Source organism: Salvelinus namaycush, chromosome 20, assembly GCF_016432855.1.
Source record: "Salvelinus namaycush isolate Seneca chromosome 20, SaNama_1.0, whole genome shotgun sequence".
NCBI lineage: Eukaryota > Metazoa > Chordata > Actinopteri > Salmoniformes > Salmonidae > Salvelinus > Salvelinus namaycush.
Window position 1 is genome coordinate 14,039,891 of NC_052326.1, and position 12,711 is coordinate 14,052,601.

At 47.6% G+C, this 12,711-nt stretch overlaps 1 pseudogene; it reads left to right on the top strand.

Annotated features, from left to right (window-relative positions):
- The first annotated feature begins 238 nt into the window (after positions 1-238).
- Positions 239-2,328, top strand: LOC120065596 (annotated as a pseudogene).
- The last annotated feature ends 10,383 nt before the right edge of the window (positions 2,329-12,711 follow it).

The window sequence follows — 12,711 nt, forward strand, 5'->3', positions numbered from 1 at the left end:
GAGATTGCATGGCGGAGTGCTCCAATAATTTGAAGGACTGTCCACATACTTTGTATATATAGTGTATCTATTTTTTTTGCATTGTATGCGTCTCAATCCTCCGCCTCCGTCTATGTCGCACTTCCGCATCTGCGGTGAATGGTGACAGAGCTAGAGCCGTGTTTGTCAGACCATCCCTTAAAATAGCGTCCGAACGGTTTTTCAAACCCCTCTATGGAAAGACGAGACTCTCACGAACATGATGCTGTTCTCCGTTTTTCTCTACGACCCCTACAAGCGTCTTCGAACCCTTGCCAACGTCCGAACAGTTTGGGCAACACACTAATATGTGAAAAGGTGAGACTCACAAGAATATGTACGGCGATTGTTTTGCTCAAGGACGCCCACAAGCCTCACAAGACTCGTCTGAGTTCCCCCGGTATCATGTATGGACGTCTGCATGGAGACTGTTTAGTGACAAAAATAAGGGACGTATAAAATAAAAAATAAAAAATCCAGATCTTACATCTCTCAGATATAGGACAGACACTTCGTAACAATGTGCTTGTATGGGCTAATAGTAGTAAGCTCAAATACAATGTTTAATGAAATGATTTTAGTATATATTTTTTGATACTTCAAGAGGTCTTAAACTTCAAAATAAAATAGCATAATGACCCTTGGTAATACACCTTCTTAAAACAATTCCGTATAGCTTAGTAGAACCCCCCATAACTTATGGTTTAATAATGGGTTTAAAGGGGGCGTGTGTATGTGTGTGTCTCAGTCACCAGATATCAACCGAATTGAACGCTTACAGGAGATTCTGGAGCGGCACCTAAGACGCAGTTTTCCACCACCATCAACAACACACCAAATTATGCAATGTCTGGTGGAATAATGGTGTCGCATCCCTCTAATAGAGTTCCAGACGCTTGTAGAATCTATACCAAGGCGCATTGAAGCTGTTCTGGAGGGTCATGGAAGACACTATGTTGATGTTTCCTTTATTTTGGCAGTTACCTGAAGTTCCTCATTCAGGCTGTCTAAACTATTTTCTGCCAGCTGGTGGCAGCACAGTATTATCACTAGACATCACTTAGACATTCTGGATGAAATAGAGAGGATCCAAAATAGGCTCACTTCTAAAGCTGGTGAACTGCCCCACTATACAAGTTTCTTACACGTCTTTCTCTTTGAAGATTTGCACCACTGCTTGCTAAAAGAAGCAGAGCTATGCTGGATTGGATGCTATTAAGGATTACAAAACGTCTATGTGGGATTGAAAAAATGTTTACTCTGTAACTATCTCCTCTAGCCAAGTTAAATCCTCCAACGCCAATACCTTGACTGGTTGTTATTTTTATTTTTTTATTGGTCTGATTACCTTTGTATCTTATAAAACATCAGTCCCCTTTTCATCTGTCTCTTTGGTTTCAGTATTCTCCAGAGAATGTCCAGAGGCCAGGATGTCACATAGACCCCAGTGAGGTGATTCTTCCTGGATGCTCCTGCTACACCCACTCCTGCCTGAGAGAGAGAGCTCCTCCTGCCTGCAGACTTTCGGACAGACATACGACAGGCTGTCACCAGGACCAGAGGAGATACAGTCAATTGTTACTGCAGGCCTGTGCTTGAGTGTAACGCCTTGTGTAGCTGTAGTGAGGTCTGCAGGTAACCGGGTGGTCCAGAGAGGCCTGGGGCTCAGGTTGTGTGTCTACCCCACAGAGGACAGGGGCTTGCGGGTGCGAGCTCTGGAGCCCATTTCCTGTGGGACCTTTGTGTGTGAGTATGCTGGGAAAGTGCTCGGCTTTGAGGAGGCCAGGCGTAGAAAGCTTGCACAGGGGCCTGAGGACAACAACTACATCACTGCTGTGCGGGAGTATGCTAGACAGGGCCCAGTCAATGAGACCTTTGTGGACCCTATTGTGGTTGGGAATGTGGGGCCATTTCTGAACCACTCCTTCCAGCCCAACCTGTTCATGGTGCCTGTCCAGGTGCACTCCCTGGTGCCTGTCCAGGTGCACTCCCTGGTGCCTGTCCAGGTGCACTCCCTGGTGCCTGTCCAGGTGCACTCCCTGGTGCCTGTCCAGGTGCACTCCCTGGTGCCTGTCCAGGTACACTCCCTGGTGCCCAGGCTGGCCCTGTTCACTGGCAGGGACATCACCCCCAAGAGCTCACATTCGACTATTCAGCGAGCTATAGCAATACACACTCTATGGGTTGGTTCAGAGTGACCCTGGGACAGAAGCCAATGGGACAGAGACCCTCCAGAGGAAACCATACCGCTGTGGTGCCCAGAACTGTGCCCAATTCCTGCCACTGGACATATCTGTTGTCAACAATTAGATAGAGGAATGTGGTTATTTGTTTCATATCTGTAAGTTGATGTTTTGTAACTTGAAGTGATCATGTTGTACTGGAAAGGAGAGACATTTTGCACTGAACCCTTGCTTTTTTTGTTTTGGTCGATTCCAACTCTCCAGTTCTAATGTACGTGTTATTTTATTAAATGTAAATTCTGCACCCAGTGTGTCAGTTCTGTGCTAACAGCATCGTCCATCATTGTAGATAAAGATGGTTCTGTATGACACATCAGTTGCTCCACCTACACAGTCTGCTGATGTAGTCATCCTGTCCGTACCAGTGTGCCATCCATCTGGATTAAAGGGGCAATCCGGGATTGCTCAATTTTGGACTCATGTAACCATTGATTCTTGAATAATATAACTGATGGGGTACGACAGCTTCAACTGTCATACCCTATCAGAACCCAAAATATAAGCTTGTTATACTGTAATTCTAAACATGCACTGCTTCCAAACATTGTTAAAATCTCATCGATGGTCAGTCCTTGCAACCATAGCTCTGTCTATGAATTTGAGAGTGGTAACATTTCTCCAGTTCACCCCTCAGCTGTTAACCAGAACAAGTGTCACAGTGACCGCTTTGTTGTTTTTCTAAGTCCTGGATTGACCCTTCTATGATGATGACCCCCCCACTGTTCTCTCACGATTGCCAACTATCTCACTGTCCCCAACTCCTTTCTGTTAGATGGCATCGCTGGTCTGATATAGAGATACAGCATTTCTGTCAAAAAGTATAAACTCCATCTGTGTTCAGCAGACCAACTAAAAGCTCTCGCTGTCAGAGAGTACTTGTGCTATGTGGGGCACGTCCCACCAGACCTAGCTATCGAAACACTTCAGTCCCCAAGTCTCATCGTGCCCTGCCTGGACTGTAAAGCCCTCGCCCGACAGCAGATGAATCTACCAGATCTTTATGCCAACTCTGATATTGACTACAGTAAAAGACGGGTATGGCTTTCTAGTGGTATGTATTATACTAGGGTTTCCCAAACTCATTATTCTTGCCCTAGCACTACACAGCTGATTCAAATAATCAAAGATTGATGATTAGTTGGTCATTTGAATCAGCTGTGTAGTGTTGGGGGGTGGGGGGACGTGCACCCAGGGGTGGCCCAGGACCGAGTTTGGGAAACCCTGTATTATACAAATCATGTGTGCTCCTAGATTGGCTTTAAATGTTGTATGCAAAGGTATTTCTGTGTCAATAGAGATGATCCCCACATCCATTTAACCTTCAAAGATACAGAGCATAGAAGTCATGGGTATCTTGTCTTCATCCCTCAACTTTACAATTCTCTATGTATTTCTGTATTCTTTCAACACAGTGCCCCCCTTGAAGGTATCTTCAGCTTTTCATTGGTGCCAAATCTCCAGAGGTGTGAGACATTAAGAAGGGCCGGAGGGTATTTCAATATAGTAACGGGTCTTATTCCCCTGCCACGAGAGGGGCCACTGTGTCCCACTTTACTGTGACCATTCTTAAATGAGGCCTCTCTCCTCTCAAATGTCCCCACTTCCAGTCTAGACCCGCTTTCATACCAGCTGCTTATTAATATCCACATCTGGGTTAATTAGTACAGATACCATGGCGTGTTCAGTCCAGAAATGAGACCAGCGCTCCAGTCACGTTGTGGGGCTGGGTGGGGGTTCGAGCAGCGCGGCTCAACCACTAGGTGCACTCATTTTACTTCACCCAGGTTAAAGCATGGGCGGAATTGGCACATTTTAGACCATCTTATTGGTCCTAAAATGAAATCTCTGCCCAGCCGGGGCACCAGCCAGGCAGGCTTAAAGAACGCACCCATCCTCTCTAGCATGTTGGGGAGATGGTAGGCTTCAGTCAGTGTCAGAGTGAGAGATGAACTATAAAGGATGTTATGAATCAACCTACATTTTCTCAGTCTATAATGAGGGTTCCCTTTGCTCTGTATGTTAAGTTTGTTATGTTTGGTTCTGGTTGACCATGGGAACGCTTCTTCTGCCATCCCACTCCTATCAGAGGTGGCACAGTATATCAAACACCTGTGACCACTGAGATTTGTCTTTAATCAAGGTAGGGGTCAGGTTGGTCTGTGACAGCAGGTGACAGTAATTTTTTCATGAGGAAGCATTTTTCTTTCACCTGAGTAATTCTGTGTCCGAGCGTTCCAGAACATGTCGAAGCAGAGACCTAATCCTGTTAGTAATAGTTGATTTATGTCATTTTGTGAGTAAGCAAGCGACCCCTTAAATCCCTATGGCAACAGGATGTGTGTGCAGTAGGCGATTGGACAGCAGGGTTGTGTGCATGGTGCAGGACAGACAGTCTTCCACACACACTGTTCAGGACTGGAGCTGGAACTGAGTGCCTCATTCCCAGAACAGTCACCTAGCAACCAGCACTTAACCACAGGAGGTGAACTTCCTCATGGTGATTGCAGTGGGCAGCTGCTACAGCAGAGCCTTGGTCACAGTCACACCAGTCGCAACACTTAAGACGGAATAACATTGATTGTAGACTACAGTATGTTATGCTGTCCTTCTATGCTACGACTACAACATGAGTAATACCTGTACCATTTGTTTTTGACCTCAAGAAAAATGTCTATGTTTTGCTCAAAATGTCTTCTAAAATGAGCGTGTCATAGCCTTGAACTTTTTCTTGTCCTAGATACATATATAGTGTTCTATACTGGATATTTATTGATCTAGTTCATCATGAATCATTTTGAGAGTTTAGGTCTTTAATACTTCAAATGAGAAAGATGATAAAAATAATAACTTGACTGGCCATAGTAAGCTCCATACGTATAATCAGAAGTACATTGGCGCCAGTGTGGTGGTACTTTCTTTTGTGTGTGTCCACTGACACAATCTATCGCCCTGCAGCTCTAAGCTACAACTTAACAGTGCCTGTTCCACTCATGCTAGGTTAATAAAAGGCTGCTATGATAGAGACATGATAGAGACAACAAGTAGTGGGGGTATAGAGTCTATTTCAGAATGGTCAGTCAGAAATATGGTCGGGCAGCCTGTCATTACCGAAGTGGAGCACCTCTCTAATGAAGAAACAGATGTCATTGCCACCGAACTCGGGGCCCAAAAAAAAGATAAAGTCAACACGGATAAAAGAGATCTGTTGGGGCCATATCTAATTTCAAGAAAATTGTTCCAATAGTGTTATGGCTTTTTCAGGGCTTTGGAGTTTCTTTTTCTATATAGAACTTTGACAATAATCGCTGCACTGCTTTCACGGAGTTGGGGATGGGTCATGACCTGATTGCTCTGACACGTTGCTCCTCCATCTCCACTCCCTCTATGGATATAAGGTAGTCCGAAAAGGACATGGACCGCTGGAAAAACATAGCATATAGATCATGCGCCAACAGTCTTCCCAGCACAGACCTGACTAACGAGACATGCTGGGCGCGGTCAGCAGAATAGACCAAAATGTCATCTATATAAACCACTACGCCCCGTCCCAGCATGTCCCGAAACACTTAGTTAATAAAGGCCTGTAAGACGGAAGGAGCATTACACAGGCCAAAGGGCATGATGAAATACACGTAATGACCCGTGGTCGTGGAAAAAGCCAATTTCCATTTGTCACCTGCACGAATTCGCACCAGATTGTATGCGCTCCTCAAGTCCAGTTTTGTGAAGTACTGTGCCCCGTGCATTTGTTCGATGATGGTTGGGATGAGGGGTAAAGGATAGCTGAACTTAACGGTGGCTTTATTCAGAGTTCGATAATCAATGCAGTAGCGCAGTCCCCCATCTTTCGTCTTCACAAAAAAAAGCTTGAGGAGGCTGGTGACGTAGAGGGGCAGATAAAACCATGCTGGAGGCTCTCCTGCACGTAGGTCTCCATTGGACTCGGTCTCCATTTAGGTGAGGGAATAGACTTATCCTCTTGGGAGGGCTGCGTGCAGATCCTAGTACTCCTCCGGTAAATCCACTTGAGGGGTGTGGTTCGGACTTTCCACCATAGTGGTGTTGACAGACACTGCGAGACACCTCCCCTGACACTCCTGTGACCAACCCAGCAGTCTCCTCTCAGACCAGGAAATAACAGGGTTATGCCAACTCATCCAGGGGAGACCTAAAACAACAGGGTGCGTGGGGGTGTCTATAATCAAAAAGGTGATCTGTTCTAAATGAGTGTCATGGATCAGCAGAGAAACGGGAACCGTGATGTGACGTATGAGTCCTGTCCTTATTGGACGATTGTCCAGGACTCGGAACCGGAATGGGCGACTGTAGGGGAACCAAAGGGATGCGTAATGCAGTGGCCAGTGCGCTATCTAACAGATTCCCGGCAGCTCCGGAATCAATCAGAGCTAACGGGAGTGAGGCGCTAGGGTATTCAGGGAATTTGATGAGAAAACACACTGGTTGAGTTGACAGAAAAGGAGGGGAGATCTTGCATCCTGCCTGGGTTGGATCAGGGGAATTCCCTGGCTTGTCACCTCCTCGCCTATTTGTGGATAGAGGGCAGGTCGGGGGAAAATGACCCCTTTCTCCACCTTAGGAGCAGAGGCCCAGATTCCTCCTTCTCCTACGCTCTGCCTCGGGCAAACGTGCAGAGCCCACCTCCATTGGCTCTGGCCACGGAGCAGGTGTAACCATGGGCTCCGGATGCCACGCAGGTCTTCATCGGGACAGCAGTAGGTTGTCCAACCGGATCGCCATGCTGATGAGCTGGTCGAGTGACAGGTTGTCATCACGGCAGGCTAACTCCATTTATACCTCCTCCCGCAGTCCGCAACGGAACACGGTGACCAGAGCTGACTCGTTCCATCCGGTGGAGGCGCGATGGTCCGGAACTCCAGGGCGAACTCCGAGGCGGTCCTGGATCCCTGGCGTAGTTGGAATTGGCGCTCACCCCCCTCTCGGCCCTCTACAGGATGATCCAACACCGAGCGGAAGAGGAGGGAGAAGCGCTCGTAGGACTTGACCTCGGGTCCACCAGTTTACCAGACTGCGGCACCCCCTGACCGTCCGGTCAGTGCCGAGATGACGGTGGCAACCCTGTCTCTCCGGAAGACAGCCTCGGCGTAGCGAGCGAGGTACAGGTCGCATTGCAGAAAGAATCACTTGCATCTTGCTGGCGCGTAGTCAAAGCGCTCCGGGAGGGACAGTGGTATTCCGTGGACCGGCTCAGATGGGATGGAGGCAGGTAGTGGTGGTGTGGGGGCTGGAGCCGGAACCGGTCTTGGAGACTGGAGGGACTGTACATTCCCCTCCCAACGCGGGATGGTCGCCTGCACGCTGTCCATAGCGCTGCCGAGTCTGGAGAGACAGTCCTCGTGATGTTGGACTGTCTCTACGATGGTCGCCAGCTCTACTTTTCCCGCCCTCTCCATTTACAATGGGTCGATCATTCTGTCACGCTGCATAAGGATGGGAGACAGGCGCAGGAATACGTAATAGTTTTTAAAAATTCTTTACCCAAAACAAAAGAGCAAGGCATAAACCTCTAAATAATTCATGGGAGGACACCCGTAATAACAAGTGTACAAAAATATACATAGCACCAAAAACCGAATAAAACAGAGCACAGGTACTCACAAGACCAACGGACATACTGTAGGACAGTGATCGATAAGGACGATGGGGAACAGAGGGCACACATATACACATACTAATCAGGGGGAATGGGAACCAGGTGTGCGTAATGAGACAAGACAGTCCGGGATTGGTGGTGATGATCCAGTTCAGTGACACCTAGAAGGCCGGTGATGTAGATCTCCGGAACTGGTGAATGGAATGAGCAGCAGTACCGGGGGGATCCGTGACAATATTGAACCAAACTCCCCACCTGAACCTGCAGACCCATTGGTGTTTTCTTTCTAAGCTGTAACATTCCTATTACCAATGTTCTCTCTCACCGCTACAGTCAGTGACAATCTCTGATAGTACAACATGTTTGGTGATTCAATGGAACATCGTTGTCTGAACCAAACTCCCCACCTGAACCTGCAGACCCATTGGTGTTTTCTTTCTAAGCTGTAACATTCCTATTACCAATGTTCTCTCTCACCGCTACAGTCAGTGACAATCTCTGATAGTACAACATGTTTGGTGATTCAATGGAACATCGTTGTCTGATTTTTGCACACATTCATTTGAGTTGAATTGTCCCTTTTTTGTTAAAAGAAGTGTCATCAGTTTATTCATGGAAACATATACAGTGGGAGAGTAAGACAGATACGTACATGTATAGTATGTATAAACATGGAAGTGAAAGCATGTCAGTAGCTCTGTCTGGTTAGTCGTCAGACTGGATCAAAAGGGATTACCTGCTGTTAAAGGGTATTACTGAAACGGGGTTAAAAGGGGTTCTGTGGGTTAAATAGGTGAGTTCATCATCACCCCTGCATGGCTCTCTGGACGTTCTCCTTGTTCAAGGTAGGTGCTCCTTGGTACAGTCTTCACACTCTTGAAATGTTGATCATTAAATGTAATTGAATCTGTCACGCCCTGACCTTAGAGAGCCTTTTTTATTCTCTATTTGGTTAGTTCAGGGTGTGACTTGGGTGGGCAAATCTATGTTTCTATTTCTTTGTTGGCCTAGTATGGTTCCCAATCAGAGGCAGCTGTTTATTGTTGTCTCTGATTGGGGATCATACTTAGGCAGCCCCTTTTCCCATCTTAAGTTGTGGGATCTTGTTTTTGCATAGTTGCTGTCTAGCCCTGCAGAACGTTACGTTCGGTTTTGTATTTTGTTGTTTTGTCGGAGTTCAGTATTAAAAATCATGAACACTTTCCACGTTGCGCTTTGGTATCATTCATCTAACGACGGACGTAACAGAAGATCCCACCACGAACGAATCAAGCAGACAAAACCAGGAATCAAGGAAACGACAGAAGCCCGAGAGACAGCCTCAAAGAAAATTGGGGGGGGGGGGCACACGGGGTGGCGAGCGGAGCAAAGGTGGGAACAAGAACCAACTCTCTGTAATTATGATGAGGAGTTGGTCACGGTTCAGATAACATGTTTTCCGGTTCTGCGCACCGTGCCTCCAGTGCGCACCCTTAGCTCGGTGCGTTCTGTGCCTGCTTTCTGCACTTGTCGGGCTAAAGTGAGCATCCAGCCAGGACGGGTTGTGCCAGCTCAGTGCTCCTGGTCTCCAGTACGCCTCTTCGGTCCAGGATATCCTCCGCCGGCTCTACGCACTGTGTCGCCAGTGCGCCTTCACAGCCCAGTGCGTCCTGTGTCAGCGCCCCGCACTTGCCGGGCTAAAGTGAGCATCCAGCCAGGACGGGTTGTGCCAGCTCTACGCTCCAGACCTCCAGTGCGCCTCCATGGCACCGTATATCCTGCGCCAGCTCTACGCAGGGTATCTCCAGTGCGCCTGCACAGCCCAGTGCGTCCTGTGTCAGCGCCCCGCACTTGCCAGGCTAAAGTGAGCATTCAGCCAGGACGGGTTGTGCCAGCTCTATGCTCAAGACCTCCAGTGCGCCTCCACGGTCCAGTATATTCTGTGCCAGCTCCATGCACCCGGCCTCCAGTGTGTGTCTCCAGCCTAGTACATCCTGTGCCTGCTCCACGCACAAAGCCTCCAATGATGATCCATGGCCCGGAGCCTGCAGTGATGATCCATGGCACGAAGCCTGCAGTGATGATCCATGGCACGAAGCCTCCAGTGATGATCCATGGCCCGAAACCTCCAGTGATGATCCATGGCCCTTAGCCTCCAGTGATGATCCATGGCCCGGAGACTCCAGTGGTGATCCATGGCCCGGAGCCTCCAGTGAAGATCCATGGCACGAAGCCTCCAGTGACGATTCAAGGTCCGGAGCCTCCTGCAACGGTCTGCAGTCCGGAGCCTCCAGCAACGGTCTCCAGTCCGGAGCCTGCAGCGACGGTCCCCAGTCAGGAGCCTGCAGCGACAGTCCTCAGTCAGGAGCCTGCAGCGACGGTCCCCAGTCCGGAGCCTGCAGCGACGGTCCCCAGTCCGGAGCCTCCAGCGACGGTCCCCAGTCCGGAGCCTGCAGCGACGGTCCCCAGTCCGGAGCCTGCAGCGACGGTCACCAGTCCGGAGCCTGCAGCGACGGTCACCAGTCCGGAGCCTGCAGCGACGGTCCTCAGTCAGGAGCCTGCAGCGACGGTCCCCAGTCCGGAGCCTCCAGCGAGGGTTCCCAGGCCGGAGCCTCCTGCGACAATCAGTGGTTCGGTTCCTCCAGCAGTGATCTACGGTCCGGAGTCCGCGACGACGATCTACGGTCCGGAGTCCCCGGCGACGATCCCCACACCAGAGGCGCCACCGAAGTGGGGGGAGCCTCAAGCGGAGCGGGGTCTGCGTCCCGCACCGGAGCCTCCACCGAGATGAGATGCCCTCCCGGACCCTCCCCTACAGGATCAGGTTTGGGGGGGGGGGGGTACTGTTACTGTTAGGTCAGGGTGTGACTTGGGTGGGCAAATCTATGTTTCTATTTCTTTGTTGGCCTAGTATGGTTCCCAATCAGAGGCAGCTGTTTATCGTTGTCTCTGATTGGGGATCATACTTAGGCAGCCCCTTTTCCCATCTTAAGTTGTGGGATCTTGTTTTTGCATAGTTGCTGTCTAGCCCTGCAGAACGTTACGTCAGAGTTCAGTATTAAAAATCATGAACACTTTCCACGCTGCGCTTTGGTCTCATTCATCTAACGACGGACGTAACAGAATCGAACACCACCTGGTAGACAATTTGTTCTGGTACATCTCTATTATGCTGAAATCAAGAGATTAGTTAGTATTTAACAAAACGCTGCATTATGAGTGGATTGGTATGACAATACATATTATGAGCAGAATGCATATCCCATGATATCAAGCATGTAATCTCCCCTCCTTGAAGTGATGGGTTGTGTACTTCCTTTGACCAAAGATGCAACTAAATTCTAAATTCCTGCGAAGAATAATGTGTAGAAAAATACATAAGATGGAAACATCATTTCTCACACTTTGAGAGCAGCAATAGAAGTAATAGCACCAACCACTAGGCCTAATTAGAATGTCTCTGTAGCTGGTTTAATAAGCACATTTCCATAGGGCATTGCAAGGCCATTATAATGGCATAATTGTGTTTTATTTTTAGTGAGGAAGAACTCTACCCTGTAGGGCACAGCACCAGTTCCTTTTCTTTTGACAGCAGGACCCAAATGAAACTGAACCAAATAAATACACAAATTAAATAAAAGAACCCTAGACATGTACTTTGAAGAGAGGAGAGGGCAGTGATCTTCATGAGAACATGTCATTAGACATTTTCAAAGCAACCATATATGTTGAATCTTTTGGGCATAAAAAAAAATTGTATTCAAGTATTCATCCTACATTTTCTTAACTTAAATGATATTTAAATTTTTTCTCCCAACTTCTTCATAGCAACTTCTGTCCTGTTTCTGTCTCTCGCATCTGCGTGGAACTAAATTCAAAACCCAGAAACCTGTCTGTCCGCAGGCTGCTGTCCTACAACACACTGGCCAACAGCATTTGAAACAGATTTTATCAATGGGTGCATTCTACTTAATCTGGCATTCATTTTTACATTTCCGGCTTGGTTGATGGGATGCAAATGAAGGGAGGACAGGGAGGAGAGGAAGTTGCTATGAGAGTGCTCAGTACTCCCATGCAGGCAAGGCTTATACTGTACTGTAGAGTGGGGTACTTCTGAGATAAATAAACCAACCAGCCATGACTGTTCTTCCTCTGTCTCACTGGGATCTGATCCTACAGATGGAAAAGATATAGCTGGTTACTTACCTTGAAATGAGATACATTTTGAAAAACAGAACACTTGACCCAGCTTTCATATACAGTAGCTTACTGTAAAACAGTGGTCACCACCTTTTCTGAGTCAAGATCACTTTGTGAGTCAAAATGCAAGCCGACATCTACAGTACCACTCAATTTAGTTTTTTAAACATGGCTTAAAAAATATAAGCTTAGGCACATTAACCAATTGAAACAGTTCTGGAGCAATGAGGTTTGTGCAATGGGCTATAGGCTTAATACATTATGACTGCATATTTGCTATGCTTGAATTGCCCTGTCAATTGTTCTTCTCAGACCATTTTGAAACTATATTTGAAAAAATCTGGTATAAGACTTGTAATACACTATATATACAAAAGTATGTGGACACCACTTCAAATTAGTGGATTCGGCTATTTCAGCCACACCCGTTGCTGACAAAGTATAAATTCGAGCACACAGCCATGCAATCTCCATAGTCAAACATTGGCAGTAGAAAGGCCTTAATAGAAAGCTCAGTGACCTTCAACATGGCACCGTCATAGGATGCCACCACACAATCTCATAGAACTGGACCACTGAGTACTGAAGCGTATAGTGCGTAAAAATGATTTGTCTACCGAGTTCCAAACTGCCTCTGGA